General features: G+C 38.9%; 1 long non-coding RNA gene across 1 annotated transcript in view; it reads right to left on the bottom strand.

Annotated features, from left to right (window-relative positions):
• Window positions 1–13787: 13787 nt before the first annotated feature.
• LOC122794817 overlaps window positions 13788–14894 on the bottom strand; it is a 30414-nt gene continuing 29307 nt past the window's right edge. Inside the window, exons 2-3 of the long non-coding RNA XR_006363716.1 lie at window positions 13919–13990; window positions 13788–13830 (exon numbers count right to left, since the gene is read on the bottom strand). This is a non-coding gene — a long non-coding RNA (uncharacterized LOC122794817). The remainder of the gene's footprint in view (window positions 13831–13918; window positions 13991–14894) is intronic.

Here is a 14894-nt window from a genome sequence, read left to right as displayed (position 1 = left end):
TGTCACCATCAGTAAGGACATTACCGGAATTAGTTAGGAAATTATTAGAGCTCTGAGTCGCTCTTTCTGAACTACAGTTTGAATTTATTATTGACAACTCAGTGGTCAGGATTATAAGAAGTGTTCTTAGAATAAACTGCTGTACTATCACTGTCCAGACATGCACCAAAAGATCTGATGAAGCATGCCGTTTGCTACAATGTAACACCATGCAGTCCAAAATGAGTTCTGGTAGGAGTTATTTGGATAATAATAGTAAAAGCACATAACTGTCAGTGTGGCACTTTAACAAAAGGAAAACCATGGTAGCCTTTATTACTAAAGGGAAACAGGAGTTTGGAGAAGGAGAATTTTCTGTCATTTATGACCAACATATTATCAGGAGATTGAAGATACAGTTGTTAAAAATCAGGGGTATGTAGGATAAATAAAATCAGACAGTAATATAAGCAGAAAAAAAGTAAAATTAAAACAAAGCACATTAACCAAGACAAAAAAAGAATAATTTAGAAGAAGATGTAGCCAGTTGCAAGAAATCTCAAAGGCGGACACACACAGAAGGTCATACATGAGAAAGTACCACAGATAAAGTTAGAAATATCAGGCAGGGGGTCAGCATGCATACCAAAAGAATCTAGATTTTATAAAGGAAATATAAAAATTGGAAATTTGAGATAAGAAGAAAACCAAAAATATATATATATATAAGGTAAAGAAGCCAAAGCAGGAACTAAATTCAAAATATAGAGATTGTAACTGCAGAGGAAAGATGTAGAAATAATTAAATAACTTGGCTGGAATAAGAAAATTAAGCCATGATAAGATCAGTTGGTGGAAGAATAAGAGAGCTGGTGGCAGAACACAGGACAATCCAAATGGGGTGGAAACACCAAAAGGAGAAATAAGACAAATGAAGAGAAAGAACAACACATGTGACCATAACAGGCAAGGAATGACAGAGGCAGGAAAAGCATAGAGTCGACAGCTAGAGACGTAACCGATGCCTCTTCTTCTGTTAACATGGGTATGCTTACGATAAAGCAAAATATAGTGAAATTCTAAAAGACAATGTGAAGAAGACTCTAATTATAGGAGACTCAGCCTTGAAAGATATAAACTCATATACATGTAAAGAAATCTATGCACATAGAGCATTTACGTACTTGGCAGGGTCCAAACGAAAGACATAGTACAAGCCACATAAAATAATGAAAAATTGCATATCGTATTGTCCTCAGTGTGGGCACAAATGATTCAAACTTTGGTGTCAACACAATGTTGTCTAATATATCCGTGAATGTTTGTGTACTATTACTAAGATGGGGAATCATGGTTTCTTGCTACAAACTTCTACACAGAACCTATTTCCAGAACAGGCTTAACTAAAATAATCTGGCTGAATGCCAGCAATGCAAAGTCAGCTTTAGTACAGAAGTTGAACTTTATCTCACACCCTTTTGTATCTCAGAATAGACAATCTTTAGTACAGGTCAAATCATCTGAGAGACTGCATATTTGCAATTAAAAATGTAGGAAAAGCCTTTGCACCAGTGATGCAAATATTTAGAATGCCAAAATCAAAGCATAGACATTTTTTTTACACTATGAATGTGCAAAATTATGTAATAACTGAAGATCTTAATCTGTTTCAGGTTTACAGTGGACATAATTGACTAATCATTTACAATTAAACTGATTTCTAATAATTTTCTTGCATAAAATGACTTGAGAAAGATTGTAAACAAATCCACAAGAGAAAAAAATACACTAGACATCTTGTGTATTCTAACAAGTATCATATCAAATGATTGTCAGATCATTCCTGACCTTGGCTGTTAGCGATCACTCCATTTTTAAAGCAACAGCACATATCTATGTAATCCTTTCTTCACTGAAGAAACACAAATGGTCTCTATGTCTGTAATTGATTATGAACAGCCTCCAACAGAGAAAACTGTCTGAAGAAATAGAGGTAAATGGGATGTTAAATTTATTAAAAGACATGAGACAGGTTCACCAAGAAATCGAAAGTACTTACATGTCAAAACAAATTATTCATAGGTTCATAGGTTCATACTAGGCTATCTGCCCTAGGGCATTTACAAGCCTAGCCAGAGTGTGTTTGGCTTTCGCCACCCATTTTAAAATGAATTTTGCTATGCCCTTTTTCGAGGTTAGCATACTGTGCCTCTGTCTAACAGTGACACAGAAGTGATACCCGGAGTAAATCTATGATCTCCCATCCACTCATCAAGATTCCTCTTGAAGAGAGTCAATGAGGGACTCTGCCTAACCTGGACTGGGATTTTATTCCAGAGTGAAGGGAGCCTCTGGGTTATGAATCTGTCCCTCCAGCATGTCCTATTTATTTCAGTGCTGAGGTTCAAGTCTCGAGCCAGAGCTCAATGGGATTTGGATTTTCTGAGGTGCAGCATGTCCATTAATTCGGGTTGGACATGGCTTTATCGCCAGGCACAGATCGCCTCTGAGCAGGCGGTATGCCACTGAGTAGAGCTGGAGTTTCTTTAACCGGCAGCATATGGCATCTGTTTGAGCCCTTTGATCCTCTTGGTGAGGTACTTTTGGGGTCTTTCCAGTTGCTGCAGGTGTCTGGTAAGGTACATCCCAAAAGGGGCATTGTACTCAATTATGGGCCTGATGAGGGATGAGTAAAGAGACACGATGACCTCCTGATCTAGATGTGAATCCCTTCATGATTAGGTGGGCTATATAAAATGATTTTCTAACCACTTTGGCCACGTGGTTGTCGAATGAGAGATTGCTATCAACTTAGGTCCCCAGGTCCCTAATTACTTCTTCCATACTTAATGGATTACCATCTATGTGGTAATTTGTGGGCACTTTGTTTTTGCCAAAGGGGATGACTATACACTTTTTGGCATTTAGCTTGAGGCCATGGCTCAGGCACCAGTTGTCTGTTTCTATGAGGCCCTTTTGTAGGATGCTTGTGTCGGCTGGAGAGTCAATTATTGCGCCCAGTTTGCAGTCATCTGCGAACTTGGTCAGCCACAGTCCTTCAGTGTTGGCCTGTACCTCCGAGAAATATATACGGAACAAGACAGGTCCCAGGACTGAGCCTTGTGGGACGCCACTTGTAACTGGTTTGGAGTCTGACATGGCTCCAGCAATTCTAACCATGTGGGTTCTGTCCTTGAGCCAGTTTGCAACCCATCTAGTGACATAGGTGTTTATATTTAAGCTGGTGAGCTTATCTATAATGCCCGAGTGGGGTATTGTATCGAAGGCTTTTGCGAGGTCCAAGTAGGCTGTGTGGACCACCTTCCCCTCGTCAATGGCCTTGGTGACTGTTTCAAAGAAATCAACCAGGTTTAAGAGGCAGGATCTGCCCTTAACAAAGCCGAACTGGGTAGGATCCAGTGTGTGTAGGTCCCCAATATCTTTATTTATGAGGTCCATGATGATCCTTTCCATAGCTTTGCAGACCAAGCTAGTCAGGCTTATGGGGTGATAGTTTTCAGGATCCATTGAGGCACCACCTTTGTGGAGAGGGACCACTGTTGCTGTACGCCACTCTTTGGGTACATATCCTGTAGTAAGGCTGAGATTGAACAGTAGTTTTATGTTTGGGTTTAGTTCTTCTTGGAGTTCATGTAGGATGCAGCCCGGGACACTGTCTGGTCCCATTGATGCTGTGTTTTTTTCTTTGGAGAGGGCGGCTCTTACCTGAGCATCTGAGATGTCAGGGGGGCAGCACTCTACTATTGAAAAAAGGGGCTGAAAGAAACAATATTTTAAACTCCAGGATGAATTATTTAGTTAAGAAAATAAAGATGAGTGCTAAAAGAAATCCAAAGCAGTGTATGAAGCATCTAACTAAGGCAGGTGTAAAGTCAGAAGAAGAAGGCGGGGAATCAAGAAGCAGATGAATAGTGGTGAAATTTCAGGGGGGTATTTTTTCCCCAAAAGGGGGGGAAGGCCCGTCCCCCCGGGGGTCGTTTTAACACCCCAGCTTTTGGAACAAATTGGCCCCCTTTAAAGAAAAAAAAATTTTGTACCTTTTTTGGGGTTTTTTTTGGTTGGAAGAAGGACCCGGGGGAAAAGGGTTTTCCCCCCCATGGGGGGGTTTATTTTTGGGGCGGATTCTAGCACCCGACAGGCAGCTCACTGTGACCTTCTCCTTACTCAGTCTGGTGAGTGGGTCGACAGTGTGTCTGTCCACGGAGTCACCAATGACTAGTGTGTCTGGCATTGTGTTTGGCCTTAAGGGCTGTGACTGCTTGACACTCTGACTGTGTGGTCTATGTGTTGCAGGTGTTGTGTTCTGAGGTGGTAGTGGGGTGTCTGCTTTGGTGGCCTCTGCTGTTTTGGTAGATTTTTGATCAGAGCCTCCGAGTATGTCTTTGTGTGTTTATGTGTATGATTTGAGGTTGTGATGGTATTATGTGAGACTGGGTCTATAGTGTGTGTGGTTACCTTCTCCTCCTGTCTGGTCTTGCCAGTCCTATGTTGAGAGAGCTCAGCCTCCAGTTTGGCCGTATAGTTGCATCTCTCGCATGTATTTGTGTTTTGTGGGAGGAGGAGAGGGTTGTCTGTGTACATGAGGCAATTGTAACATTGCCTCAATAATCCCAGGTTCACCAGCTGAGCAGGAGAGAGACTATGATATGAAAAAAGGAAGAAGTGAAAGATATTAAGTAGTGTTATGTGCACAGTACTTTAGAATATGGTGCTGTATTATATAACGTGATTTACAAATGATCATTCATCATATATTGTCAAGTCAATGTCACCATCAGTAAGGACATTACTGGAAGTAGTTAGGAAATTATTAGAGCTCTGAGTCGCTCTTTCTGAACTACAGTTTGAATTTATTATTGACAACTCAGTGGTCAGGATTATAAGAAGTGTTCTTAGAATAAACTGCTGTACTATCACTGTCCAGACATGCACCAAAAGATCTGATGAAGCATGCCGTTTGCTACAATGTAACACCATGCAGTACAAAATGAGTACTGGTAGGAGTTATTTGGATGATAATAGTAAGAGCACATAACTGTCAGTGCAACACTTTAACAAAAGGAAAACCATGATAGCCTTTATTACTAAAGAGAAACAGGAGTTTGGAGAAGGATAATTTTCTGTCATTTATGACCAACATATTATCAGGAAATTGAAGATACAGTTGTTAAAAATCAGGGGTATGTAGGATAAATAAAATCAGACAGTAATATAAGCAGAAAAAAAGTAAAATTAAAACAAAGCACATTAACCAAGGCACAAAAAGAATAATTTAGAAAAAGATGTAGCCAGTTGCAAGAAGTCTCAAAGGTGGACACACACAGAAGGTTATACATGAGAAAGTACCACAGATAAAGTTAGAAATATCAGGCAGGGGGTCAGCATGCATACCAAAAGAATCTGGATTTTATAAAGGAAATATAAAAATTGAAAATTTGAGATAAGAAGAAAACCAAAAAAAAAAAATAATATAAGGTAAAGAAGCCAAAGCAGGAACTAAATTCAAAATATAAAGATTGGAACTGCAGAGGAAAGATGTAATAATTAAATAACTTGGCTGGAATAAGAAAATTAAGCCATGATAAGATCAGTTGGTGGAAGAATAAGAGAGCTGGTGGCAGAACACAGGACAATCCAAATGGGGTGGAAACACCAAAAGGAGAAATAAGACAAATGAAGAGAAAGAACAACACATGTGACCATAACAGGCAAGGAATGACAGAGGCAGAAAAAGCATAGTCGACAGCTAGAGACGTAACTGATGCCTCTTCTTCTGTTAATATGGGTATGCTTACGATAAAGCAAAATATGGTGAAATTCTAAAAGACAATGTGAAGAAGACTCTAATTATAGGAGACTCAGCCTTGAAAGATATAAACTCATATACATGTAAAGAAATCTATACACATCGAGCATTAACGTACTTGACAGGGTCCAAACGAAAGACATAGTACAAGCTGCATAAAATAATGAAAAATTGCATATCATATTGTCCTCAGTGTGGGCACAAATGATTCAAACTTTGGTGTCAACATAATGTTGTCTAATATATCCATGAATGTTTGTGTACTATTACTAAGATGGGGAATCATGGTTTCATGCTACAAACTTCTACACAGAACCTATTTCCAGAACAGGCTTAACTAAAATAATCTGGCTGAATGCCAGCAATGCAAAGTCAGCTTTAGTAAAGAAGTTGAACTTTATCTCACATCCTTTTTTATCTCAGAATAGACAATCTTTAGTACAGGTCAAATCATCTGAGAGACTGCATATTTGCAATTAAAAATGTAGGAAAAGCCTTTGCACCAGTGATGCAAATATTTAGAATGCCAAAATCAAAGCATAGACATTTTTTTTACACTATGAATGTGCAAAATTATGTAATAACTGAAGATCTTAATCTGTTTCAGGTTTACAGTGGACATAATTGACTGATCATTTACAATAAAACTGATTTCTAATAATTTTGTTGCATAAAATGACTTGAGAAAGATTGTAAACAAATCCACAAGAGAAAAAAATACACTAGACATCTTGTGTATTCTAAGAAGTATCATATCAAATGATTGTCAGATCATTCCTGACCTTGGCTGTTAGCGATCACTCCATTTTTAAAGCAACAGCACACATCTATGTAATCCGTTCTTCACTGAGGAAACACAAATGGTCTCTATGTCTGTAATTGATTATGAACAGCCTCCAACAGAGAAAACTGTTTGAAGAAATAGAGGTAAATGGGATGTTAAATTTATTAAAAGACATGAGACAGGTTCACCAAGAAATCAAAAGTACTTACATGTCAAAACAAATTATTCATAGGTTCATAGGTTCATACTAGGCTATCTGCCCTAGGGCATTTATAAGCCTAGCCAGAGTGTGTTTGGCTTTTGCCACCCATTTTAAAATGAATTTTGCTATGCCCTTTTTCAAGGTTAGCATACTGTGCCTCTGTCTAACAGTGACACAGAAGTGATACCTGGAGTAAATCTATGATCTCCCATCCACTCATCAAGATTCCTCTTGAAGAGAGTCAATGAGGACTCTGCCTAACCTGGACTGGGATTTTATTCCAGAGTGAAGGGAGCCTCTGGGTTATGAATCTGTCCCTCCAGCATGTCCTATTTATTTCAGTGCTGAGGTTCAAGTCTCTCGAGCGCGAGCTCAATGGGATTTGGATTTTCTGAGGTGCAGCATGTCCATTAATTCTGGGTTGGACATGGCTTTATACGTCAGGCACAGATCGCCTCTGAGCAGGCGGTATGCCACTGAGTAGAGCTGGAGTTTCTTTAACCGGGCAGCATATGGCATCTGTTTGAGCCCTTTGATCCTCTTGGTGAGGTACTTTGGGGTCTTTCCAGTTGCTGCAGGTGTCTGGTAAGGTACATCCCAAAAGGGGCATTGTACTCAATTATGGGCCTGATGAGGGATGAGTAAAGAGGCACGATGACCACCCTGATCTAGATGTGAATCCCTTCATGATTAGGTGGGCTATATAAAATGATTTTCTAACCACTTTGGCCACGTGGTTGTCGAATGAGAGATTGCTATCAACTTGGGTCCCCAGGTCCCTAATTACTTCTTCCATACTTAATGGATTACCATCTATGTGGTAATTTGTGGGCACTTTGTTTTGCCAAAGGGATGACTATACACTTTTGGCATTTAGCTTGAGGCCATGGCTCTGGCACCAGTTGTCTGTTTCTATGAGGCCCTTTTGTAGGATGCTTGTGTCGGCTGGGGAGTCAATTATTGCCCAGTTTGCAGTCATCTGCGAACTTGGTCAGCCACAGTCCTTCAGTGTTGGCCTGTACCTCCGAGAAATATATACGAACAAGAGAGGTTCCAGGACTGAGCCTTGTGGGATGCCACTTGTAACTGGTTTGGAGTCTGACATGGCTCCAGCAATTCTAACCATGCGGGATCTGTCCTCAAGCCAGTTTGCAACCCATCTAGTGACATAGGAGTTTATATTTAAGCTGGTGAGCTTATCTATAATGCCCGAGTGGGGTATTGTATCGAAGGCTTTGCGAGGTCCAAGTAGGCTGTGTGGACCACCTTCCCTCGTCAATGGCCTTGGTGACTGTTTCAAAGAAATCAACCAGGTTTAAGAGGCAGGATCTGCCTTTAACAAAGCCGAACTGGGTAGGATCCAGTGTGTGTAGGTCCCCAATATCTTTATTTATGAGGTCCATGATGATCCTTTCCATAGCTTTGCAGACCAAGCTAGTCAGGCTTATGGGGTGATAGTTTTCAGGATCCATTGAGGCACCACCTTTGTGGAGAGGGACCACTGTTGCTGTACGCCACTCTTTGGGTACATATCCTGTAGTAAGGCTGAGATTGAACAGTAGTTTTATGTTTGGGTTTAGTTCTTCTTGGAGTTCATGTAGGATGCAGCCTGGGACACCATCTGGTCCCATTGATGCTGTGTTTTTTGCTTTGGAGAGGGCAGCTCTTACCTGAGCATCTGAGATGTCAGGGGGGCAGCACTCTACTATTGAAAAAAGGGCTGAAAGAAACAATATTTTAAACTCCAGGATGAATTATTTAGTTAACAAAATAAAGATGAGTGCTAAAAGAAATCCAAAGCAGTGTATGAAGCATCTAACTAAGGCAGGTGTAAAGTCAGAAGAAGAAGGCGGGGAATCAAGAAGCAGATGAATAGTGGTGACAGCTGCAGAAGCCAAGTTAATAAAAACAGAGAAAAAGAAGAAATGGTGGCGCAAACTGATCTAAGTTGTCAATTATAGTGTTGCATGAAATGTGACTGTAGTTATTTGCCTACTGAAGTTGCACAGTTGTTATCAGAATACAGGATATTTATTGGTCTATATTGAATTAGCAAACTCTTAGAAAAGCGAACGCTAATTCATCGACCCCTTTTAAGTGAAAGCTTACAATCCTGAACACACGGAACAGCGATTTTTTTCACATGGCAAAAAATTGCTGGGCCAGTTTCAGGAGTTCACCATTTCTTCCACTGTGGTGCGATCTCAGAGTTGGTATATTTAAGTAGGGGTGGGGTGGGGGGGAGCCCCCCCCCCACATTATATAATGTTTTAAGGTTTTTTTTTTTTTTTTTTTGTGGACCAGTTATTTTTTTCCCTGGGAAAAAAAATTGCTGTTCCAGGTGTTCGAGATTTTAAGCTTTCATTTAAAAATGGTCGATGAATTAGCGTTCGCTTTTCTAAGCATTCGCTAATTCAATATAGACCCTATTTATTTATTTATTGACATTTGATTACTGGGAAAGTCTGACTGGGTAGAAGCCCATTTTCAGCAGATGCCCGGGAGGAAAAGTTCCAAATTGCTACAAAACATTTTAAGAACAATAATTTTAAATAACAAAAATAAAACAAAAACATCTGCAGTTTAAATCATTATAACACATTAGACATTGGTTAAGAATTGATACAAGTTATATGATGGTCTTTTAATATTTAGAGAAATTTTACACAGTTTGTAGATAAATTAAAGGTAAGTTACTCTAATACAAACAGGAATTGCAATATGAAGTGTGGAAAAATCAGGCTTATGGCATATTTAGATAGAAAGTCAGGGAAGAGAATTTGATAGAAGTAAGGGAGTAAGTGAAGAAGGGAGAATAAGGAGTTATAAGGAGTGAAAAAGTACTTGTTCACATTTAGGGATATAGTTTACCCTTGTTTTGAGCAAGAACAGAGTCAGATTTTAGCTAGGAATTCTTTCAGAATATTAAAAGCAGTACTGCAAAAATACAAAATTGTTGGAGATAATAATTGCGTTATTGGTGAGACTAACTTGGCCAGCAAAATATAAATAAAATAAATAAAACGGTAAAAACTCCAGCAGTGCTAGAAAACAGTACCATTATTTGCTTTAGAGTCTGTATGAGAAGATGGTTAAAAATAAGGTAATTCTCCATTGAACATCTATTGTCACTCTATAGATGTGATCAGAAAGTTCTGATACTGAAACAGATCTCAGGATCTAGAATTGCAGGGCATATTCTGATAGCTTATGGTTTCCCTAACTGGAAAAATGATCTAACCTGGAGAGATGGCATTTACCTCATTTTTTCATTCAGCAGAAATTTGAGGAAAACACCTGCAATTTCAGCTACTTAAAATCCTGCTGTAATTCATGTGATTGCATACTAAAACAGTGTCAGGATATTTATTTATTTTGCATTGATTAACCTGGTGAGTGATCTACTCCATGTACCTTTTTCAGTAATGACCCAGTGCACAAAGTGAGAGATGAACAAATATAAATTAACAATGCAAGGTGCAATACCATGTGACTGGTAAACAGTTAACTATTGGTAGATTTGATTCCTCTAGCACAGTCATTGAATGCATTGCACTGAGCAATGGTACAATCTTCACGTGATATGATGCTTTCCTCAGAAAGGATTTAATTGGTGAGTATTTCCCAACAGATCTCTTGTCTTACTCTCTCTTGAGTAATAACCTAAGACTGTCAGAGGCACTTTGGTAGTCCCATAACCAATGTTCACACTGAGTGATGAGTTGTTTTCACTCCTGGAGGTATAGACTGATTTATTCTTTAGCTTTAATAGTGAATATATTCTGAAAACAGAGTCAACAATCTCTGCACATGCAAGGAAAAGTGAAATGCGTCGTGTCATTTGTGCACCAGCTGGATTTCCATCTGCGGTTCTGATAACTTGAGTTCAGGAATAGAAATGGAATAAAAGTATTCACAATCCTATGATATCTGCCCCTTTCTCTGGGAAAAAAAAATGGAAACAGAGACAGTTGCAATTGCAGGTAAGACCTTTGCCCATGACGAGAAAAAGTGGGGAACTGGAAATGATTAACTTCCCTTTTAAGTAGTTACTTTGAAATGTACTTTGCACATTTCTAAGACTCTAAATACTATCACTCTTCTCCAACCATCCTGTAAGCAGCCATTTTAATATTCTTGCATATAAGTTAATCCCTCTAAAACTGTTTAGTTTTAAAGACGGTCATACCTCAGTCTGATGATATCAATACCATTAAATAAATACATCCACCCAATTTAAAAAAATTCTCTAAACGTGTATTCCATGATAGTCACTATCCTAAGAACCAATACTATCCATGTTTTACTCCACCTCCTCAATAAGACTACTACTCAAATACTTCCCAAGTACCTTTTGCCTAATAGTTATGAAACAGTGCACATAAATGCCCTTCATAAAAGCAACACCTCACAAGTGTCAACCATTAGCTTCTCATGAGATGTACTATCTCACCACTACACTGCCAAAAAACACAAAAAGTACTTCCCTTTGTTTTGCACTTTGTAGTTTCGTATATATACCAACCCAAGCTCTTCTTCCATATCTAGAGCTCCAAACATTCTCATCAAAAGACAAACATTCTCAAAGATTCCTACTTTAATCTATGTATGTCTGTCAACTCAGCCTACTGATTAATTGAACAATTACCTGACGTTAAAACCACAACCAGGTCCTGGCATAAGAGTGACATTACCTACCTGACTCACTTCTTCCGAGGATACCAGTTCTTAACCATCCCAAGTTAGAAAAACAGTTTAATGTTACAGTTTGCTATTTAATAAACTACATATTCATCTCAAGTGATCTGCATTCTGAATCAAACAAAGATCATCGTTGCAACTGGATCACTGTAGAGTTAGATTTAGCAACTCCGGCAAAACAGCATCTACTTTTGGCTACACTGGATCCACCAATATCAGGTTTTACCCTCTGCAACCAATAGGAACAAGGAAAAGTCTATTATTCTATGTGGTTTTAACATCAGCCTGCCAAGAACAAACAGAGATCATATCCTTGGAGCCTTGGCTGAACTTAGTTTAGCACTCTTGACTAATGAACTCACCTCACTTAATAACAGCAAAAATATTCACTCCCTGTTTGACCTCTTAAATGTCAGTACCACCTACAAAATCTATAATGTTAGGTAACTCTCCTCTAGGAAGGATCAGTTTCTTATCACATTTACACTCTGTAACAATATATGTACACACTAACCATATGTTCAACTCTAAAGCCCGATATAGCCCCACAAAAAAAAAATTCTCAGATGATTTCTCTCTGTTGCTTCAACCCCATTACATCAGTTGATGAATGACAACACTGTTACTAAACTCGTCTTGGGCCTGCTTAGTCAGCCTTCAAAGTCTATATTTTCCCATTATTACTAAATTCAAAGAAATATCAGCCAAACACATGAATGACTTTGAACAAGTTCCAACCAATATAGAAGAGGTGGATTTTTATGACTTAAATATGCGGCCAAGGTCCTGGAATATTTACTTCATCTCCTGAGCATTTGAAATAATATAGTAAAAATAACACTACAACAATTAGAAAGGCCACAGAAATATCTCACTAAGAAGATTACCGGCTTCAAACAGATGCCATATGCAGACCGTCTCAAAAACCCCAGCTCTGCTCCGTCGCATATTGACTACTCAGAGGCGATCTCTGCCTAACATACAAAGCTATGTCAAACCCAGAGCTGTTGGACATGCTACACTTAAAGAAATCCCAATCTCTCCGAACCACATGCTCCAGAGACCTAAACCTTGTCACAACAATAAACAGAACATGCTGGTGGGATAGATTCCTGTCCCACAGACTTCCCATACTCTGGAACAAACTACCCATTCATGTCAAGCAAAGCTCCTCATTGGTCCTCTTTAAGAAAAAATCTTGACGACTGGATGGGAAATAGAAAATTCACCCCAGGGATCACTTCTGCAGCACTGCTTGACAGGGGCACAGGAAAATCATTTTCTTGGGTGGCGAAAGCCAGGGAACCTTTTTGGCTAGGCTTATATAGGTCCCAGGGCCGATAGCCTAGTACCTACCTATGAACCTATACATACATACATACATACATTCTTACCCTATTAATGGTCAATGCACAAATGTTTGAAAAACTACTCAGTTGGACTGATTGGCAATACAATACATTTACATCCTTCATTCACAGATCAGAATAAGTATTTTTTTGGTGGGCAAACTTACTGGCACCCAACCCCCAAACTTATATGTAGTAATTCCATGATTACACAGTAATGGAAACAATTGCAGTACAATGACACAAATGCAGGCCATCTATCTGCACTGTCAGTATCCCAGGTTTGGAAGCAGACACTGATGGCAGTAGCCAGAGGGCATAGTTTGAAGCAGCCGATGACCAGCTCGCATATCGGGGGGGGGGGGTGTACTTAGCAAAAACTGACTTCTGTGTACTCTCTGATGGAAACCAGTGACCTCACTGTTTATCACATACGATTACAGGGGGCAGTGATGATCATATGACATCATGGCGATTTTCAGATCATAATGACTATAGATGCATATTAAATTACTTTTGTTCCCATATTTTTGATAATCTCTACTGCTTAGAAATGTTGCTACAGTTATACTGACAGTTCCCTGGTCTGCTGATGTCCTGTAATGAACACCAATGTCATTTCTGCATTCCTCATAATGTTTCACAAATGTTTTCATTCATTACATATACAGAGCCACTGGTGAGAAATTTCAACGTATATACCAAAGTTGGACAAGTAAATATGATGCACTATGCAGCTATTGTTTCCATGCACACGAGTACTAAACTATCATATAAGCACTATACAGTTATAAAGGAAAAATTATTGTATAATACCTAGAAACATGTGTTGAGCATGTAAAAATTACTATAAACTTAAAATGGTGTAAACCATTTCATGGGTGCACCTGTAAAGGTAGTAAAATGTTGTTAAGTGTTAGCATTAGCTGGAAGGGTTATGTCGTTACTATACCTTTTGTCCAGGTTTTCCTGACACACCCACATGTCCCTGCAGTAAAACACATACAATAAGATTAATAAAATGATAAGACCTTATTCTATTAATGCAATTCTCCACAGATAAGCTGATGACTTACAGTTGCTCCAGGTGGTCCAGTAAATCCTGGTCTTCCAGGTTTTCCAGCACTGCCTTTTGGACCTTTCTCTCCCTGCATAAAGCACATTTATTTTTAAACACACCATATTTAATATTATCACCTCATACATCTAACAGCACTGGAAATGTTTTCATTTTATTTCATTAGAAATGCATCAGTTGTGAAGTAACAGCTGGCACAGTTATCCATGCAGCTCACATCTGAATGTAATGAAGACAATGCAAATAATAAAAGTGTTATTCCAACTATAACAAGCAGTTAAATAACCATAACTCAGCTATAAGCATAACCCAAAACTGATCCAGACTGAGTTATGGCCCAGAACAGGATTTAATGCTAAACATTTGGTAATCTGCTAGGACACTTTATTAATCTGTTAGAGAGCCAGGAAGGTTTATTTATGTGATTTGTTGTTGAAACAAGGCCAGATGTCAGCACCCATCAGATGCCTTTATATTTTGAATAAATGCATTTCATATTTTAAGCACTTGCTCTAATTGCAAGAGACTTCCTTGATTTGGAGGACTCAGCTGCAATTAGAAACCTAACATTAGGTTTACAGCAGAATCTCTTTCTACTGCAGTGGCTGTTGGCAATAAGACTGTACAATAAATTTAATGTGACAGCAGGCAGACCGGATTTTAAGGTCAGATTTCAGTGCCCTCTAAACGGTATCAACAGAGCCGGTTGTGATACTGCAGCTGTAACTTATCTTTTGCTGGAACCACATTAATGATCTACATCTGCTTTTTGAGTACTGGGAAAAGCCCTTTCTTAATACAAAGAAAAGATGTTAAGTACTATCCATGGACATATTTGTTTTTCCATATTCTATTTTTAGTTTCCAGCATGGTGGCAAGCTATCAAACTCATATTGACTTTAACATGTCTGATAAAATACTGTGGCTAAACTACAGTTATAAGCAATGTCAAACAGTACTGGGAACCACGGCCA

This window comes from Protopterus annectens, chromosome 2.part1 (genome assembly GCF_019279795.1).
Source record: "Protopterus annectens isolate FY-2018-M chromosome 2.part1, PAN1.0, whole genome shotgun sequence".
Lineage (NCBI taxonomy): Eukaryota > Metazoa > Chordata > Ceratodontiformes > Protopteridae > Protopterus > Protopterus annectens.
This window is presented reverse-complemented; position numbering and strand designations above follow the sequence as displayed.